The 21,176-nt window shown below is 46.8% G+C and overlaps 1 protein-coding gene across 2 annotated transcripts in view; it reads left to right on the top strand.

Annotated features, from left to right (window-relative positions):
• The first annotated feature begins 9,744 nt into the window (after window positions 1–9,744).
• Window positions 9,745–21,176, top strand: part of RALY (RALY heterogeneous nuclear ribonucleoprotein) — a 140,990-nt gene continuing 129,558 nt past the window's right edge. Inside the window, exon 1 of one of the 2 annotated variants that reach the window (XM_052790168.1) lies at window positions 9,745–9,876. The gene's annotated coding sequence lies outside the window, so the exon portion shown is untranslated. The remainder of the gene's footprint in view (window positions 9,877–21,176) is intronic. The other variant, XM_052790182.1, reaches the window with a different exon arrangement.

Genomic DNA, 21,176 nt, shown 5'->3' on the forward strand with positions numbered 1-21,176 from the left:
AGGCACTCCCTGCAGCCAGAGACCTGGACAGCTGCATGTTTACATGGGACCCATAAGGATCATCGAGTCCAACTCCCTGCTCCTCGCAGGACTAAAACTAAACCACATGACTAAAACCATTGTCCAGACACTCCCTGAACTCTGACAGGCTTGGTGCCATGACCACTTCCCTGGGGAGCCTGTTCCAGGGACCGACCACCCTCTCAGTGAAGAACCTTTTCCTAATGTCCAATCTGAACTTCCCCTGACGCAGCTTCATTCCATTTCCTCGTTTCCTATAGCTAGTCACCAGAGAGAGGAGATCAGCACATCCCCCTCCGCTGCCCTCCTTGAAGTTTAACCAAGTTTAACCCTATACAAGTTCTCAATATGGCAACAACTGAGCAAAATCCCATTTCAGTTACCAGACATCAAATGAGATAATCTATGGCCTCTTCTACTTTCAAAATGTCCAAGCCTCTGGCTTTCAAACTCAGTAAGTCAGGTAACTCAGTGAGGGCAGGTTCTCCACTGAGTTGAGGGTAGGAACAAACCAAAGGCTCCTGCTCTCTTCTCTCATCTACGCTGGGGCACTGCTTACATCTTGTGTGCACCCTCACCGCATCACCAGAGCAGGCCTGGGCCCATACTCAAGTCCAACCATGCTTCATGCCACATGGCTGCAAACTAGTGCTGGACAAACTCCAGGAGGGAAGGCCAGGCCTCTGTCCCCCAGCCCAGTACCGCTCTGGCACAAACCGACCCCTTCCTTGTATTCAACTGCTGGGCTGGAGCAGACTGGGCCAGGAAATGCTGAGCAGAAATTCAAAGTTTAGATCCTTAATTTTTTCCTTTGGCCACCATTTGAGCCTTCACCCAATCTATCGTCTTATGGATTTGCTGGTGACGTACCCTGTTACCTGTTTGAAAACAGGCCTAAAATTGACAGCCTTCACAGCATTGCTTTGACCCCATTAGGTCTCACAGATGAAGCATTATCTTCTCAACCTGGAACAGGAGGTGACTGGAGGTGCACCTATGTGATGCAGACCTGAGCTGAACCCTTTGGGCTCCGCAGCCTTCCTGTGTGACAGCTCAGGAGTTAGAGCATTGACCCCAGCATTGGCTGTGTTTGAATCTCGTACATCCTAATCTTTTATTCATGGTGGGTCATCCATGGTGACAAAGAGTCAAAGGAGGAGGAGGAGGAAAGATTAGAAGAACAGCAGCAGAGCTGCCTGGAGGTGCAGATGGAATCTCAGAGGGGACAGTCAGGATTAAGAGACCCATTTTCAAAACTGGCAAATGACTGTAGATGCTTTATGTTTACAGATTCTGCATCCAGAAGATAAGGAGCCCCATATTTCCGGTGAATTAATTCCCACTGAAATAAGGTATGCATTTTCTTTTTCTTTATTTGCAGATGTTTCAGAACAGTTCTGAGTTTTTCCACGGTATTTGAGATGATTTACTGAGTAAGATCTAAGGTGGGTTGTCAGTGAGCATAAACGGGTGTCAGTCCCTTGATCTTCATTGATTTGTACCCATTTATGCCAACGCATGATTATTCTTTCAAGAAGGTGGCTATGAGTACCCAAGTTTTACAGCCTAAGTTGTTTTAATTGGACTCATAGGTAAAGTGTTTCATGTTTCCAAAGTGAAGACTCAGTAGGATGAATTCAAAGACACTTTCACAAAGTTACTGATACATGCTTAAAAGTAGGTGTTTCTGGGAATATTGCTGCCATTTATGCTAGTGTATTTACAACAAGCCAGCAAGAAGCAATGCAAATGCAGTCCATCTGGAACCACTGGCACTAGTATCCATTCAATAACAGCAACCACTTTCTTTGTTAGTGAAGGTAACATTGTGCATTGAACTAAAGATAGATATGTGCCACAAACATCCTGATCTTCAGAAACTGGGTCTTAGTATCCAGATTTTTTTGTTTGTCCCATTAGAGAAATAAGACTGCCAGTGAATTTTAGTTCTGGAGCCAACTTCTGCAAAATCTGAAGGAGGTGGGAAGTTGGATTCAGGCTGATGTCTGTTTACTTTACCAGAACACTGTGCCCTTGTTCAGAAATCCCCAGACTATAGCTCTGAGAAGATGCTCTGCTTGTGAAACAGTCCTGCATTGCTTCTGGTCACAGGACAATAAAACATTAAAATGAGGGCCCAGATGAGCAGTGCAGGATGCTGCTCATGGCCCAGCAAAGGCTGGTCACCACTGCTGTATTTATAGAAGAGAGACCAGGATAAGCTGTCATAGCAGGAGGTCACTGTCCCAGCACGGAAGGGACTGCTGATATTTTAAGGATTTCTGTTGGTACAGTCAAGTCTTTTTTCCCTAGGGAAAAGGATAAAGTCCTTAAGGACCATGGATGACTGGGATTCCCAGTAAGTAGTAGTAGCACCCAGCAAGTTTTCTGCCTTACTGTTTTATGCTGAGGTTAATATTCCCAGATAAAAGACAACCAAGGGAAAGGCAGGTCACATCACCTTCCACTGCGCAGGACTTTCATTTGTGAAATGCATAGAAAATTAAGGAGCCTGCAGTTTTCACAAGTAGTTTGCCTTCTCTTCCAATGGCCATGGTTAAAAAGAAAGACCATGAAAAGAGGGATTGTATTTCATCTCTCTAGCATCTGTCTAAAACACCCCTGAAATGGTTTGCTTGGTGCCCAAGTCACTCTCATTTGAGGCTTCACACTTTTCTTTCTGCTGTTATTTTACATTTCATTATCTCAGTGTTTTCAGATGAAAATAGTCCTACTCCAACAAATTACTGGAAGTGTCATTTTTCTCTGTTGCAAACAGATTGTCTCCCTGCTCTTCCTCAGCATTCAGCACACCCCAGCAGTAATATGCCTTTCATTAGGTGGACCAGGAGCGCTCTGCATCTTCGGTAATGGTTTCCTCCTCAGATGCTGGGACTGATGTGATGGCAATTTCTGTGAGTTCTGTTACCTGTCCTAACACAAAACACATACATGTGGGTACCTCCACACACTACTTTTCACTGCCTGCTTCCAAGCTGATGTGGAAGCTGTGGGGAAAAGATGAATGTTATTTGCCAGTTAGGTCTACTAATTACAGGATGTGTCTTTTGGATGGAAAAAAAAATAAAAATTGTTTTCACTTCCAGTCTTTCCAATCTGTTTTGAATGAGGAGACACTCAGGATTAGAAAGTGTTTTCTCATTAGAACAAATGTCACAGATTTAAAAACCTCTTCATTTAAATTCCTCCTAATGTTCTTTGGCTTGAACAAGTGAGCTCTTAATGTCCATTTTAATTAAAGCATTTCAATGGGACTTCAGCTGGGCACCTAATGACAGCAAGTCTCTGAGAAGTGGACATGGTCCAACTAAGAAGGGGAACTCCAGGGTGGGAACTTCAGCAGAAGCTGTCCTTTTTTGGCTTTTTAGGGAAAAGTGGTAAAGGAAACACAAATTAAGATCTGTCTCGAAAAATGATCCCATGCTTACAGCAGGCAGAAATACCGCATGGTTTGGGACATGCTGGCTGGGGGTGCTGGGTTCTGCAAAAGGGTTGGTCTATGTTTCCCCAAGCCATTACGAGTTTTTCTCTTTTTGCTGCTGTACCCATTTGCAAGTCATCAGCACAGGCTCTGGCAGCTAAGCAGGATTGCTGGCTGCAGGCTGTAGCACCCTGCCTCTGTGGTCAGATTCCTCCTCTCCCCCATTCACTGCCCCCCAGATTTCTCATTTCTATTCAGGTAAAAGTTTGGTCCTTCCCCCATCTGCCCAGCCAGCTCCCATGATGCTGCATCCATTTACCATTGCACACCTATGGCAACCACAAGTGAGAAGGACCTTGCTAGCTTTCTCAGGAAAGAAATCCTTTGAGATGTCAGGTGATTTGGACAAGGGCTGCTGGGCAAGTGTCTGACAGTTACAAGAAGGCAGTACATAAAGTGCTGGAAAATAAAGCGTCGTTCAAGCGCATACACATTCCTTTCCTAGAGCATGGAAATGGCAGAGGGAAGCACACTGATGGGGAATCAGATTATCGAGCCCCTCGATGAACAGCACCAGTGCCCCCACTTCTCCCTTTTCCCCAGGAGCGGCTTGGGGCACCACAGAGAGAAGAAGCTGGTCCCTGCCTCTGCTTCACCACATGGCTGTGATCCCAGGTGGATTCAAGGGCAGGAGAAAGGATCTGAAGGCCAAGAGCTGGCAGGCAGTGAGAGCAGCATGTGGCCAGTGTTTCTCCATAGTCAGCGTACATGGCAAAAGAGAAACAAACTGTAGGGTCAGATCTCACTGATGGAAATCAGACAGCTCTGGTAAAGTCAGAAACTTCACCTGGGTTCACATGAGTAGTGTCTGGCTCACTGTCTCCCTCCTTAAGTGATGAATAAATCTGGAGACAGTTAATAATGAAAGACTATTAAGATAAGATTTAGTCTTTATTGTTCTCATGCTTCCATCATTTGTCAGGCACTCGAAGCAAACAGAGGAAATGTCGATCTGGGAAATGCTGCTGATACCCATACGGCAGCAGATTTATTGGTGCTTGTGCTCAGGCACCATCCAAGGGAGGAGGAGTGCTACCTGGGCAGGTGTTGCCACATGTCACTAGCATTTCTGCTCCCTTCCCTCAGGACAATTATTTAAAGCAGTCACCTTCACTTGATAGCTCATAAACAGTATCACTGTTGGAACTAGGCAGCATTTCTGGCCCAAAAAGCGTCTTGACAGACAATGTGTTATTTTCAGGAGAAAATGTCAGCTTGATTGTTTAACCTCCAAAATTCAGGCAAAGATGTTCATTCTGAATTGTCTTTGTGAGTAGTATTCTTTATTTGCTTCCCCCTCACCACCTTGTTAATTGTTTTTCTTTCTTTTTAGAGAGAATCCTGTTTCTGCTCTCTCACATTCACAGCTTACGAGCTACTGCGTATCCTGGGTGAGGTGGAGTGAGTGCTTAAGAGCATATCTTTGATTTTCTCACTTTGACAGCAGTAAGAAAACATATGAAAATAAGCACAGGTTTTGTTTTCAGACCATCTTCAGCTGCCTGTAGTATGCACTTCCTGGAACAAAAGGCACTTGGATACACACAGTATGTACACAGGAACAAAAAAATAATGCCAGTATTAATTTCACATTGCACAAGTGTTCCTGCACTCATGGCAGCAGCAGTGTGCAGGAGACTGACAGGAAATGTGCAGCCCTTCCCCAAAACAACAGTTGTATGGATAGAGTCTGGCCATGTTAGAAGCATCTGCTTTTTGAGATTGTGTTCACTGAGTTTTTCTCCTTTAACATGAAGTTGGATGAGCCCCAGCTCTCCCCCTCCAACATCCTTTTATTGCTTTTAGACTGACTTTGAGATGGGGCGGAAAAAGAAATCTGACAGAGGTAAGTTCCAAGGTCAGTGCTGCTCACCCGTCTCTGTCATCCCACTGAGCTCATAAATTGGTGTTAACACCTCCTGGAAAAAATGACAAATATAAAAAGAGAACCTTGCTCCTGCTTGGAAGCATACCCATTACTGGGGCAGCCACTGCGGAGCATGAGTCCAGCAGGACTGCGGGTGCAGACAAAATCCAAAGCCCATTCAGTGCTGTTCAGTCCAGCTGTGGTCCCCAGCCCCTGGCAGCATCTTGCCCATCTCCCAGAGCAAGCAGGAGAAAGCTGCCTTTTTAGGCAACTTATTTTCTTTAAACATCGTAAAGCACCTGTATATTTTTTGTTCCTCTGCTATTAGAAATCAGTTTTTGCAGAATGATCTTTTTTTTTTTTTTTTTGCTTTTTCTTTAAACAGCTGCTTATAACGGGACCTTGTGGTATGGAAAGCACAAATAACTTAGGAGCCTCTGAGATGTGCCCCTGCCCCCTCCACTAACAATTAGCTTTAGCAGGAGTCATAAAATCTATTATTGTTGCTGCAGATTGGCCATGGTGTGACTTTGGAGAAAATTCTTTCTGTGTTGACACTGTTGCTTCATTGTTATTCTTTCTGTACCAGTGGAACAAAATGAAAGATTCATTAAAAATGGAGAAAAAAGGGAAAGAAAGAAACCCACTGGCATTTCTCTATCTCCCAGCATAAAAATCAAATGTAGAAGATTGAAATCAGGGTGATGGGGAGAGAAGGGTGAGAGGGTTAAACGTCTGAAGGATTCATAGCCACACAGGCAGTGTCCTGGACAAACGTGCCAATAAAAAGGACCTGTCGCCTCCTTTACAGGGTACCGCTAACAAATTAGGAGTCAGAGAAGGGTCTCACAGGGGGACTTGCTTTCTTCAGGACATTTTAGCAGGCAGCAACTCAGAGGAGCTCCAGGAGCTGTGCCGTGGCCCCAGGGAGTTCCCCGAGAAGTGTGCTCTGCTTTTGGCCCCTCCCTCCGAGCCTGGCAGGTCCCCATACACTCTCCTTTCCAGCCGGGCTGGCACCCGCGGTCCCCACATGGCCCCAAGTTCCCAAGGATGTCACTTATAGTCTGGCCTGCCCCATTCTTCCATCTATCTGGAATAGCAGATCCTCAGCTCTGCAGATCAGAGTTCCCCCATCCACCCTTTCCTGGGATTAAGTGGACAAGGAGCACTGTCCTAGTGACGGAGGGGGACAAGAAGCATTGTCTGTAGTTCCTCACATGGGATTCCACACCACCCCGTTTACCTTGGTGCTGGCAAGGATTTTGGCATGGTGTCCCACAGCATCCTGGCATCCAAGTTAGGGCATCACAGTCCAGATGGGTGACTTTGTAAAGCAGCAAATGACTGGCTGGATGGCTGGGCTCCAAGGAGGTTAGGGGTGGGTTGTACTCTACCTGCAGGCCAGTCACAACAGGCAAGACACCCCCTTACAAAGGGAAAGACCCATCAGTGGTCTTTCCTGGGACCTGTCCTAAATAGCCCTAGCACTGACCTAAGGAGGGGACAAAATGCACCCTCAAGTTTGCAGATATACCAAATATGCAGTCAATGTGCTTGAGGGCAGGGCTGCCACTGAGCACAGCCTTCATCGGCTGGAGGAACAGGCCAACGGGGATCTTATGAAATCCAGTGAGGTCAAGTCTGAAGTCCTGAACGCAGGATGGACTGTCCCTTTCCGCCGTACATGTTGGAGACTGACTGGCTGGAGAGCAGCTCTGCTGCAAAGGCCCCGGGCTGCCACTGGGCAGTAAGTGAACCTCGAGTTGCAGTGCATCCCAGCAGTGAGGATGGTGACAGAGGACCAAGTGGGTCAGTGGATGGAGGGCGATGCCTGCTCCCTCTCCTCAGCATGCACCAACCACATCTGGAACAGCATACGCAGTTGAGCCACCCCCAGGACAAGAAGTGTGGTGCTAAATGGGATTAAGTCCTGCAGACTCCCAGGAGGTTGGATGAGACCTCCAGGGTCCCTTCCAACCTGAGCTGTCCTGGGATTTTGTGGCTCCTCAAGCCTCTTCCCAAACCTGCTGCAGGTTTGCTCTGTAGCTGCAGCTTTTTATTCTGACAGGTCTCGATCTCTGTGAGTACCACGACATTAATTTTCCATCCCATGAAGGGGACACCCCCAAAAACAATCATCTAAATCTTTTTAAAAAATAAAAATGACAAACCAAAACATTTCCCAGGATCTCTGCTCAGGAATGTCACAGGGGAAGAATAATTCTTTTTGTGATCAAGAGACTTAACTTCAAAAGCATCCAAAGTGCAGGTCTCCATGGGGCACCTTTCTGCAGGGTTATTAATAAGAAATAATTGTTTTAAGTGCAGAAAAGTACATGTACTTTCTATTCTCTTTCAAAAGCCCTGCATCATTTGTCCTTAATGAATAATGAAAGATGCTTTTGTATTGCTTCCCACCCATAGACTTTAAAGTGATTGTTAAGCAATAATAAATAGGACTTCAAAGAAAATCAGGTTTTGATGAAAACTTAATTCTGGACTAATATGAGAAGCACCTGCTTTTGAAAGAACTTTACAGATGTTACTGGAGCTTTTGTGGGTAGAGGATTTTGGTCAAAAAGCTGAATGCCTCAACACTGGAGAAATGTCGCTAAATTGTTCTGAAGTGCTATTGCATTGCTCCATAGAAATTATAATTTGATCCTCCTTCTGGAAGGAGGCCAGGCGACTACCTTGCCCAGGATATGCACTTTGATACTCTGAATGCAGGACTGCTATGATTCACCCTGAGGGGGTGATTTATCATGGGAAGCAAAACCCAAGGAAGAGATAGTTTTCTGAGGAGAGAGGGAGCGCAATGTCCCATGACAGACCGGGGTATTTGGATTTCAGTGGAAAAGCCAACGTATTCCACTGGGAAGCTGATGTGGTTTTGCCTTTCAACCCTTCTTTGGGAAGCCCACTCCGCAGGTGAAAAACTGAAACTTGGAAGAGATATGTGAGTTGCCCAAGAAAAATTAAGCTGAAAGAATGGTTAATTCTTCACGTTTGGGTTGGTAGATACCCAGAGATCTTGCTTCCAGCCCACAGTCAGTTAGGTCTCAATGTTGGCAAGAGAGTTCACCTTATTAAGGGGTCTCCTACTACTGAACAAACCAGCCTTCAGCAGTATCTTGTGAGCACCTCATCACTCCCACCACCCTCAGTGGGAGCAAGCGTTACGCCGGGTAGTTTTGTATAGCTGAGCACTTAAACGCCACCACAGTTATGTTGGGATCAACAGAGAATACTTCAGAGCGGATTTGTCTCTGCCTTGATTGCCAATTAATCATCTGTGCTATGGCGCTATCCCAGCAACGTTGGAACAGGAACACGCTGAAGTGTTGCAGCGAGCACGACTGTGATGGGTCACTGCTGCAGGTAGGATCTTGCTCTTCAGTAACACGCTGCGGACAGCTGTTGCATAAAATTGTTTGCAGTAAATATCCCAGTGACCTGAACAAGCTTCCCAGGAGCTGGGACCACACTGCGTGTCGGTTTGTGGAACCTGTGTGCACATCGCCAGTCGATGCTGTGTACGTACAGCGCTGCCTGCATTGTTCCTTACACATCCCTGCATGTGTCTATCCCTCTGCTGCCGAGGCTTTTAGCGTGGACCTCCCACACAGTTACGGAGCGATGAAATGCTGGACATTACTTTTGGTAAGAAAACACCGATTCCTAAGAGAATTGTTTTCTTCCTCGCGGGAGTGAAGAGCAAGCAAACACAGAACAGAGGAGCCAAGCTGAGAGTCGGTCTGTTAGGGACAGCACCCGGGAAAGAGGGGCAGGGCTGGAGCGTCAGCTCCTGGCGTGCGGCCCCCGGACTGATTGTCCACTCTGGAGCCACAGAGCGCATTTGCAGCTGCCCGGCGCGGATAGGCAAATCCGCTCTGTGGCTACCAACTTCGGCTGCGGTTCGGGCGAACCTGGTTTAAACAAAGAGCGAGCGGGGCTCGGGGAATTCCGCGGGATCGGCTGCTCTGCAGCTCCTGGACGTGCCCAGGGTCGAGCCGCGGGGCCAGGACCCGCCACCACCGGACCCGCAGCCCGGAGCATCCCCGCGCTCCCGCCCGCACCCCCCCGCCCCGCTGGACTCTTCCACCGCGCTGGCTGCAGAGCGGGAGGGGAGCCGGGGGGGGGTGCGGGCGAAGCGATGCTGCCCTCGGCCGAGGCCCGGCGGCGCGGCACGGCACAGCCCCGAAGGGCGGATCCACTGGGGCAGCGCCGCGGCGGCACCGGCGGCGGGCAGCGGCCGCGGGCTCTTCCCCTCCCCCCCCCGGCCCCTACGTACTCCCCCCCCCCGCAGCGCGGCGCCGTGGTACGGTCGGCGGGAAGGAGCCGGAGCGGCGGGGTGGCGTGCGGCACTGTGCCGGCGGCTCCCGCGGGGCGAGGGCGGGCCGGGCTGGGCGGGGGCCGCTGCTCCGCGCCTCGTCCTCTCCCTCCTCATCCTCCTCCTCGCCACCCTCCGGCACCTTCCTGCTCGGTGAGTGCTTCTGCCGTTTCCTTCTTAGCTCCCTCCCCGCAGCCCCGGGGACGGTGGTGCCCCCGCAGCGGGCTGCCGCCGGTCGGCTCCGCGAGGCTGCCTCTTGCGAGACGGAGCGTGCTTTCCTGGGGGTTCCGCTAGCCGCGGGTGCCTGGCGGCAAATGAGTTACTGCCTTCTTTATTAATTTTTTTTTTCCTTCAATCTTCTCCTTTCCCCGCTGTTTCCTGTTTTTCTTGTGGTCCCCCCCCGCCCGCCCGCCCCGATCCACGTTTTCCCCTGTTCGGTGGGAAGGGGGAAGGAAGGGCGGAGATGCCGGCACCTGCGGGATAGGAAACTTCCGCGTTTGAAAGCGGCTGCCGGGTGAAATCCCGTCCCCGCCGCTGCCCTGGCGCCGGGGTTGGTCTCTTGGGCCGGAGCCCCGGTGGGGCCCCGCGTCCCGGGCGCGGTGCTCGGGACACTCGTGAGTCCGGTCCCGGGGTGGGGGCTCGCTGGAGAGGGATGTCCGCGGAGCGACCGGAGCGATCGCGAGTTACTTCGGGTCTCTTGTAGAACAGAAATGCTTGGCCCCTCTCGGAGGGGGTCCTCCGGGGCGGGCTGGGAGCTACCGGAGACACGGTACAATAGGGTGAAGAATGAGAGCGATGGGCTCCCGCGGCAGCTGGAGCCGCGCCTGGCGAGTGGCGCTTCTGCCCTTGTAGCCAAAGGGCTTCCGAACAGGCTCCTCGGCGTGTTGGTGTTGAGCCCCGCGATCTCTTGCGAGGGCTTTTATGGCGTGTCAGAACGTTATCGGTCGTGCATATGTTCGGGTTGGTGATTTCTGTAAGTGTTTGAGGTGATGTGTGAAACTCCGGTTCTTACGCCAGGCTGCTGTCAGAACGGCTTGGGCTGTCCGTGTGCCCGGCAGTAAGTTTGGGCTGTGCCTTCTTAAGGGCGCTCCTGCGGCTGATTCCTGTTAGGACTAGAGAGCCCAGAAAGCTAAGATGTAAATTGCCTGTGTGGAGAGCAGCGTGGATGTGCACCTTTATTTTCCTGACTGTGCTTCTGAGTGTAATGCTCTGATTTGGGTTTTGACGTGGGGCAGATCTGGGCTGGAAGATGAAGCCAGGGAACAACAACACGCTTTCGTGGGGCTGCGGGCTCCTGGGGCTTTCCCGCGTTCCAGCAGCCGCTCTGGTCTCTGGTAGCTCTTCTGCTCTGGCTTTAGTGGAGGCTGAAGTCGACAGCATCACAATTGACTTCAGCTGACTTTCGAGGCCAGAAAAAAAGACCCTCTCATTTCATGTTAAGGAAGTCATTGTTGTCTTTCCTCTGCAAATAACTACCGTAAGGTGATGGGTAGCTGGTGTCAGAGTTTGCAGGGCTGGTGAGGAGTGGTGGTGGGCAGCCCATGTCCACCGCTGCCAGCGATCTCCCCCTGTGCTGGCAGGGGCACTGCAAGCATTCCGGCTGGAATTTGCTGTGGACCTCAGTGTCCAGGCTGAGCCTGTTTTCTTTGGCTTTGAGCAACGCTGGCTGTCATCTCCAATGAGCAGTCACAGGGTGGAAGGTGTAGGCTGAGTTGCAGGACCTCTGGATTATCCCTGCTGTAAGGAGGAAGCCTGTTCTCTTCTACAGGTGCTTCCACTCTTGGTTTCCCTTTCTCCCTGGAGAAGGGGGAGGTGGTACTTTCGCTTGCACTTTGTCCTGTCCTTTATTCTGCAGTTTGTTCTGATTTGGACTCCTTGCATTGTTTTCTTCTAAGGTAAAGGATAGGGAAGGAGTTTGTTTTCTAAGCAAAGCCAGCAGCAGAGCTCCTGGATGAGGAGCCTGTGCTGACTTGGTGTAAAGGGAAGGACTGCTTTTTTCTGATCTTCGTGGGTGAGGAGGGAGGTAAGGAGCCTGTGTCACAAGCAAAACCTCAGGTTAAGCCACGACAGTGTGGCTCTGTAGCACCCTTTACGGGCTGCCTACTCTCGGTGACACCTTGTCACAAGGTTTATTGCTCACATTCCTGGAAGTCTTTTTATGACTCTTATTTTTGGTGAGCAGCATTTGGCTTGGCTGCGTGTGATACCTTTCTTCAGGAGGTGTGTGTGTTAAGGCAGACACTTGTTTAGTTCACCATGCTGTGCTTGTGAAAGATTGCTGGTATTTTATGTCTGTCAAGCTAATGTTGGAGATGGATTACAGGGGAATGGCAAAGCAGAAGAAGGTGGGTCTCTTAAGAACCACTTTCTTTAGAAAAGGCAGATAATAGGCAGCGAGTTTTGGAAGGATGTTTTATTTAGGGATTGTAAAGAGAGGATTAAAGCTCTTGACAGAGAACAGTTTATGTGGAATAAGTGATGGGACTTGATCATTCAGAAAAATAAGACTCTAACATGTTCCCATCACCAAGAGAGCTTTCAGCTCTCCTCGTCCCAAGTTATTCAATAGAAGCAACAGAACTTCTTTTGATTTGAGTTTATTGATGGCTGCATAATGAGTTTTCAGACCTAGAAGTAAACTTGCATCTACTCAAAGAAAATGGCCTGTGGATGTAACAATCTTTGATATGCTAAAGGTACTGTAGAGTTATCCAAGATGTTAATTATAGGTATTAGAAATAGCTGTGTCTGTCTTGAAGAGAATTGCAGCTTTTCCTTCCTTGCCCCCATCCATTAAGTAACTGTCTTGCCTGGCATAGGGTAGTGTTCCTGTATTTGAAGAAGCACAAAGGCATTGCTTGCAGAATTACTGAAATGAAGAGGGTTTGTGGAGGGGAGAAGAAACAAGAATCAAATTTTGGGCCTGAGTTTTGATTCCAAAACAAGTTGCTCTTTCTTTTCACAGCTTGAGGTTTGCAATGGAAAGGTTGAAAACACCAAGCAAGAACAACATGCTAGAAAAAAAATAATCTGAAATAAGCTAAACAGTGGAATTCAGAATAAACTGTCATCAGAGAGTGTTTATAAACCTACTGGAGAAAAGGGAGGGAGGAACCATTTGTATCAATAACAAGTTCTTTTTTATAGCTGTAAAGCTTTAATTATATAGTTTAAAAAAATAATCCTAAATGTGTCCTTTTTATACCTGTGTTGGTAGCCGAGGCTAAATCTGCAGAGTTCATGCTGATCTGAGTAATCTGAATAAAGCTGAATAGTGAAGAGGCTCTTAGGAGAATCTGAAACCCAGGAGGCATTTTTCAGACCTGAGTTATGTCACTTTTTTTTTAGAGATGCCTCAGGCAATTGCATTTTAAGAAGACAAAGCTTTTGTTTTCAAGCTGGCCTAGAAAAATGCCAAGGATGAATCCAAAGTAAAGGCTTTCAGAAGTTGTCATTTGTGATTAAGTTGATTTTGCTGTTGTACACAAGAATGCTGCTGCCTTCCTCGGTGTGGTGTGAACTGTGTCTATTTTTATTTTTGCCACCAGTCCTAGTGTACCTGTTTAATTAAAATGAGTAATATTACATGGTGGTTCTCACCTGAAAGTGTGTATTTAATTAAAAGATCAGATGTCCGCTAGCTCCATCTCCGATATAAAATTAATTGTATGTGCTTTACAAAAGGCAGAATTGAGGTGACAGCAGGGCAGAGAGAGACTCAGAACCGGTGTTCTGCAGAATTAACATCTGCTTGTAAGTGTCTAGTTTTGCATTTAAGATGCTGGAACTATCAAAGCCAAGGCTTGTAACCATGAGCAAAGACTGTTTTCTTTTGCATGTTTTAGGAAATCCTCAGCTTGCAGTGAGACAAGCGTGCATGCAAATAGTGAATCTAAAGCTTTTATTGTGGCTTCTCATGTTTCTTGCAGCTTAAAACAATCAGAAATAGTATCCTGTTGTTGCCAGGCTGTGGGCAAATGAGAGGAGCTACTTCTGTGGAGCCTGAGATGGGGGATAATGTGCATGATATAACAGATGATGCTGAAGCATGGATGTGGAAATGTATATCACCTGCCATCTATGGTTGTGTGAGCTCCCAGAGAGGTCCTTCTTGTTTAAGAAAGGTGAAATACTGGGAGTATTGTAATGACTTCCTTTTCTTAAATAAAATGAGAACAGTTTTTGTCTTAAAATCTAACCATCTTAAAGCAGCATTGACCTTATTAACAGCGCCTGAAGCTGTATTGCCAGGGCAGGAGGTATCCCTGGAGTTAACCTCACCCTGTGAGACAACTGCTTTCTGTAGCTGTGCCTAGCTTTGTTCTGGATATCCAGGGAAAGGCTATAAGGGTGGTGTGAGTCATCTTTCTGGCTCTTGTATAACACTGTTTAACACAAACAGTCCTGTTTGTTCTGCTTACTGAGGTCCCTTGTATCTTCCAACATGAAGAGACCTGGGAATGGAGGTACCGAGGCACCCTCTCCTGGGGGGACCTGATGTGGTGCTGTGGCTGTTACACAGGCAGGTGGACCCTGCATCTGTCACTCTGCCATCTAATAATAATTTTTTTTTTTTTTTTAAAGAAAGCCTTGAGAATATGCTGAAACCAAAGACTGACATAGAGCAAGATGTGCTGGGGAGAAGCTCCCGAGGCGAGACTTGGCCTTGCCTTTGCAGGGAAGGTCTCCTGATTGATTTAAGGACTTCTGAGCTTTTGCTTCTACCCTGATATTGGAGCTGAATGGCAGGATGCCAAACTTGGTTTCAATCGCATTTCTCTACCTGCAGCAGAGTATTTCCTTTACTGAACATCCATTTGTAGACCTTGTCAGTGATGTTGCACAACTGTCCTTTTTTTGTTCCAAACAGTCTCGTTTTAAAATAGAAAACATAATGCCAATTATTTTTTTTCCCTAAGAAAACAAGAATGAGGTAAATAGCATGGGCACCTCTGGGCTACATCCGTGTGAATTCAGTGATTCCCAGGTGAAGTCTGCAGCATCATCTGAATGTGGTGTGTGATGGTACCAAACAGTAGGTGCTGAAAAGTGCCATAGCTTTATCTGATGCTTTTGCAAGCAGCTTGTATTTTGACAAATACAGCCATAGTGGGAATGAATGTGAACTCATCTTCTGATTGCTTCTACAAGCAGAATAAGAATGGACAGGCTAAATGTATGAGCAAGAGCAATAACTGAGACAGTGCAGCTCCATCTCCTGCTGTGTCAGGATTAAGTGGCTCCTGCTGCATCCCACCTTCCTTGGAGGGAGAACATTCTTCCACATGGGGGGTCTGCCTGCTAGTGAGGGTACTTAAACACAGAAGTAAGGGTGACAGCTTCTGCCAGAGAAGATGATGTGGAAATGATGGCAATGGACACTTGTTCTGGAAGATGGGAATAGATCAACACTATTATTCATTTTAACGTATGAAATCCTGAGTTCAGGACTAGGCTGGCAAAGGAAACAAGGTGGATGGAGGAGGTGGTTGCAGATGTTCCCCACCTGGGCTCTTCATGTTTTATTAGTCTAAATCTCATGCTTTCCTTCTGCCTTTAGCAAACTGTTTTTGGAAAACTGTCTTGGGAGCATTTGTGAGAAAACTGCTTCCTTTAGAAGGACATGGGGAGCACTGGTTCTGTCAACTCTCCTGCACAGGGAGAAGATACCTCCCATCTCCAAACCAAGGTCTGTTTGAACTTAACTTGTGGATGAAGGCCACTGTCTTGGAGAAATAAGGAGGATCTGGTGGTCCCATGAAGAGGTTTGGACCTCGACCACATGGGGCTGTATGGTAGCAACTGCTTCTGTGGATATCGTATGACAGTCAACTGGCAGGTGGTGCCGTCAGTGTTCATGTTACCTTTTACCTGGCTTTCGCTCTCATCTCAGTTGCATCCTAGACTTGCCAGGACTTCAAGGTGACTCTTCTGGTCTGAAATATGGCCCCTGTGTAGAGGGTTGCAGGTGGTTGGTGCTCCAACATAATTGTTTGGGTTTTTTTTTTCTAAATAGATTTGAGAAACTCTGTGATTGCTCTGGGACATAACATTGAGAGGTGGTGGTGCTGCATGGTCTGACTGAGCATGTTTGTGCTGGAAGGACAGTGTTGTGGTGGTTTGGTGGTTTAACAGCTCCTGGTTTCTGTCCCTGGAGCTGTATCTGTTTGTAAAACAGTATTTGCTTGTGATGGTTGCTTCTGCAGCAATGTGCAATGCTTAGAGCTCTTACCTACTCCTGAAACTGCAGAAATTCTCTTGAGCTCCTCTAGTAACTTAGGCTTAATTTTTTTATTCTTATTTTTTAACTTTTGCTCTAAATCCTAGCGTGCAACTTTTATTCATGCTCACACATTTCAACAGGCCAGTAAAACTTTGCTTGCATGCGTATTGCCCACATCTGTGATGGATTTGAGGTCCCATACATTCTCCCCCAGCCTGGTATCCAAGCGCAGGGACAGATGTCGCCACATCACTGCAGGCAGCACATCTGGGCAGACACAGGCATGGGTCATTGTAGGTCATGCCACAAGGATGGGGACCTAGACTATGGAACTGGCTTTGAAATTTCTGTGTTTATAAAACTACTGAAAAATCCTTGGTACAGCTAATCTCATGCAGCCAGTGTCCTTTCTTTACCTTCAGCAGCATCTTGGCACCCCCAGGGCACAGGTGTTGGTGAAGAGAAACATCCAAAGGTAAATTCCACTGGAAGGATGCTCTGTGAAGCTGATGCTGTTGAACAGCTTCACGAGCGCATGGGGAATGACTGCTGCCACTGATACACATCAAAGGTGGGCTTTGTGGTTTTTTCCTCTTAATTAGGAGTGGAGTGCTTTCCTGCAGATGTGTTCCCCAGTCATTTGACTGCAGTATATACAGCATTTTCAGGGAGGGCACGTTAATAAGCCGGAGTTTGCTAATACCTCCTGTGAGCAGAACCACACCTTGTGGTAGGAGAGAGGCAGGAAGGGCTTAGATGATTTTAATTAAAGTTGTTGTGAGGAAGAAATTAAATTTGGTCTCTTGCCCTGCTCGTATTATGAGGGGAGAGAGCTCAGCCTCTCTGAACTGAGCTATTAGCTGCCTTCTGTTTGCCTAGGAAAAAAAACCAATTTCTTTGTCAGCTTTTACCCTGGCTCCTGGGCCCTGATTGCTTGTTTATTTTCAGCAGCTCCCCAAATCACTTTGAAGATGGGCTTAAACATTGATCATCTCTTACAGTCCTTCATCTTTGTTCTGCCAGCAGACATTACAAAATGTATCTTAAATTACCTCTTTTCCCAAAATGAACGGGCTGTATATATGGTCCAGGAGAGAAAAGCTCTTTCAGCCAAAGTATAAATCAGCCAATGTCTCTGCTCCCATGTTTGCTCCCAGTTCTCCTGGATTTGCCTTCCAGCCCAGTCTGGAAAGCAGCAGGGATTCCAGGAAAGAAAAAAGCTGAAGTGCTACTTAATTTCAAGGCAAAAGCTACCAGTGCTAGGTTTGGTGAATAGGATCCTGTTTAAAAAGGACTTTCTCTCCCCTTACTGCAACAGTGGGATCTTCCCTTTTCTTGCTGCTCACTGAAGAAGGGATGGGAGGGCTCCACTGGTGATGCTGTGCAGCCGGTGGGATGCAGCAGTGAAGCAATGCCTGGCACTGGTAGCTACTGGCAGGGTAGTTTGGAGAAGAAACTTTGGATCTCTTCCTTCCTTTCCTGTTTGAGTACTGAGACCTGCCAGGGCTGGGAAAAAATACCCCACAACAGCAAAACATTTATTCTGTATAAAACAGGCAGGAGACAGTGGAGGTGGCTAATTCAGTGGAGAAAAGCCCAGAAGCTACAGTTGAACAGGAAGCAAGTTTTAATAAATCATTACGTAGCATGTTTCTGATGGCTGCTTTATGTATGCAGATACTTTTTTTGTTGTTGTTGTTGTTTGTTTGTTAGCACTTAAACTTAACTCTTTCCTGAGTTAATCTGGAAGGGACTGCATTACTGATTTGTTATTTAGATGCATGATCACCCTTGTTCCTGTAGCATGTTCCAAAATACTGGTGAGGGGAGCTTCTGGAGGGCTCAGTGTGCAGAGGGCTTTGCCCAGCTGAAGGGTGCTAAGCAAACAGGTGCTGCAGCAGCCTGAGCAGTGGGGGAAGAGGCTGTGTGTGTACTTGTGATACAGGCTGTCCTCTGCATTCATTGCTCTTGTTATCATTTCCTTCTGCAGTTCAATTTGCAGATGTGGTATCACCATCCAATTTTGTGTGCTTCTAGCTGATGATGTGTGCCTGTTGAAATACTGATTTGCAAGAGGGGGGAAAACACAGTGCTTGTGACCTCAGAATTAATAGATTTTAGCCATATATGTAGCATAAACATCTATATTTTATAGTTTGTTGTGAGGTATTGGGGCATGGCATTCTGGCTCAGCAAGTCATAGACTTTTACCCATTAAGTCATGTAAGTGATTTATAGCTTGCCCCAAGTCTTCACAGCCAGGTTGCCGATCTATAGCATGTCTGTGGAGTAAATAGTGTATGTTTACACAAAGCCTTTTCTCTAGAAGTCCCAAAAAAGAGGATGAACTCCATGCTTCAACAGGCTGCTCGGGCTGAAAAGTTGCAATGTCTTCGGGCAAAATGCAGTTGGACAAAGCAACCCAGTGGTATCTTATAAATATAGACACTTTTTTATTTCTTTCCTTGATTGTAACAGAAGGGGAGCATTACCAAGCATCTCCGCAACCCTCAATGATGCAACCAGTGATGTGAGTGAGACAGCTTTCTGCAATGATGGAGAGTAGCCTTTAGATCCACAGGGTTACTGTTTGAGAAAAGAAAATGCTTTTGGAAGTTCATGCCCTCTGCCCATGATAGACTGCTATCCTGGCCTGTAAGAAACAGGCTGAAGCTGACAAGGTGCTTGTGCCTGATTGCAGAGTGCGAGGACTTCTGCTACTAGTGGCTGGTTTTTAAGTTTCTAGCTAAGAGGAGGCAGTAAGTTTGGATTTTTTTCTTACCATGAAGTATGTCAACTTTTTACTTCACCTTCAGAGCCTCACAGTCATGAGCAAGGGGAATCTCTAGCAAGTAAACTAAAGACTAGCTGATAAAATAATGTAAACTGATTAGTTTGCTTTATTCTTGGTTATTCCTTGAATTTTGTTTGTTTGAAGCTTTCTAGTAAGAATAAAGGAGAGCAGGAAGCTTTGATAAGACTTCCCACCCTGTAGACTCACCACTATCCTGGCCGTTGTCCCCTCCCTGGAAAAAAAAGATCCATTTTTTTAACAACTATGAAAAAACTGGAGGACTTGCTAGCCAATCTTTGACATCTTTCCTTACAGTATGATAGTATTTGAAGGTCTGTGCGTAGAGCTACTGAGAAGTAGTTGTGGCTCTGGAGTTTATGCTCTAAATATATAAAAGGTAGGAGGGCATGTGACTTGGCCTGACCTTGGGTGGTAGCAGAGCTGGGAATAAAGCCAGGTCTGCTTGCTCCCAGTTTGCACTCTTCGATGTTAGTTACACTGCTCTGTTGTCTCTTCTCCCCCATAACCTGCCTGCAAAAACCTGACTTGCAGCCAAAGTAGTCGACAGTGTCTTGCGTCCCTGAACCCAGCCTTCCAAGCCTGCTGCCCCTCTCTGTGATTCCCATTCCTACGGGCTTTACCCTGTCACAGCTGATTTTTCTCGCAGAGAGGACCTGACTCTGGGAAATGCATGGCATGTGATATTTAGCTTAGTGCAGGAGCATAGCAGCCATTTTTGCAAGGCTTAGTGTTGGCTTGCAAGGAGGTAACCCTCTGCTAGGCACCTTCCTTGCTAGGAACTTGGCAGATCTGGCTGGAGTGCTTTAATTTTGTTTCATATTGCTGCATCTACTTGTTTTCCTACTTTTTTTGTCTCAAGATTAAACTCGGATTCTCTTCTTACAACAGACACCTAATGCTTTTGATAGGTCATCTGGATGCTGCAGAAGCATGCAGATTATTTAAAATAAAAAGATGGTTTGCACTAGTGCTGGAGGTGATGTAGTTCTTGCCTTATTCAGCAGATCCAGTGCTCTGTTCCTGCACTTGTGCCATTAGCCATCGTGCAAAACTGCAAAGGTCCCTGTGGGACAGATGTCGATCCTTCAGACTCCTGCCCAAAGTTACCAGTGCTTTCAGGCTTGGTAACAAAAGCTGTGTCTTAATCTTGAAAATGATCTGTTGAAAAGTGTATTTAAAAAAAAAAAAAAAGGATGGATGTGGTGATACTGAGTTCCAGTCTGAAGCCTGGTGCAGCACTGCTGTGTACAGCCAGCTTTTGTTCCTGCACGTTTCCAGGCAAGGCAGGTGGTGTTTAATTTTTTTGCATTAAAAAAAAAAAAAAAATCTGTGGAGTGCTATGTAAGGCTCCTCACATCTGTGCACTCTATGTAGGTCAGATGTGTGTTCACTTCTTTATGAAGACTGAACTTGACAGTGTTTCCTTTCTGCAACCAGGGAGGGACAATCACAGAATTCACATGTGGCTCCATAAGGAATGTCCTTAAGGGAAGACCCCAAAGGGGATGCATGTGCAGGTGAAGTATGTTAGCTTTACCATGTGCTTCAGTTTTGTGACAATGAGCTTTATTGATGAAAGATTTATCTAAGCTGTGTATCTGGAGTTGATGGAGTGTCATATCAGATTGGTCTTACAGTTCAAAATACTAAGTGCTTCTATGCCATGCTTCCAGCAGAATCCTCTTGCTTTGCTCTAAAAAGCCTGTTTCCTAATCTCTGAAGCCTGTGTTTCTATTGCTGTATTTCTTAAAATGTAAATCACTTTCCCTCCTCCTTCCTCTGCCCCCCCAGCCAATCCTGTTTTGGTATTCCTTGACCTGTTCTGACTCTGGCTGTGGTGGAGGATAAAATGAGTTGGAAACAGATAACCTGTCTTGCTCAGAAGCATGTTGGGAACCTGATCTAACACCCTTTAAGTTGGTTGAGAATCTCCCTTTGCTTGGTGGACATGGCCTCAGATCCAGATGTGTTTGGTCTTGTGGAAGATGCTCTACTAGGGTGAAACCAGTGGGGATCAAAGATACGGTTCCTACTAACCTACCCACTTGAGCATGATCCTCTGATCTCCTTAGTTTGACTGCAGTCCATGGAGTAGGGGACCTGAACCAATCTGGCTGGTTTCTACATGTTGGGGAGGTTGTCTTCAGTCCTGAAGTTATGTGATGATGTAAGAACTTTGTTTCTCACGGAAGGAAGCTCCTAGCTTTGCGGAGAAAAAACTTGAAAATGTGACCCCAGGGGACCCTAAGCATCCATTAAAACCAGATAAATAGAGATTTAGGGTTTATTTTAAAGCTGAAGAGGGAACTGGCTCTGTTACCTGAATTTTTTTCTCAGCTGAGGTGACCTTGTAAGCGACCATGTTTGAAACAGTGGCAGAGGAGGATCAGAGCAGATGAAGATGGATATATGAGT

Source organism: Harpia harpyja, chromosome 1, assembly GCF_026419915.1.
Source record: "Harpia harpyja isolate bHarHar1 chromosome 1, bHarHar1 primary haplotype, whole genome shotgun sequence".
Classification (NCBI taxonomy): domain Eukaryota; kingdom Metazoa; phylum Chordata; class Aves; order Accipitriformes; family Accipitridae; genus Harpia; species Harpia harpyja.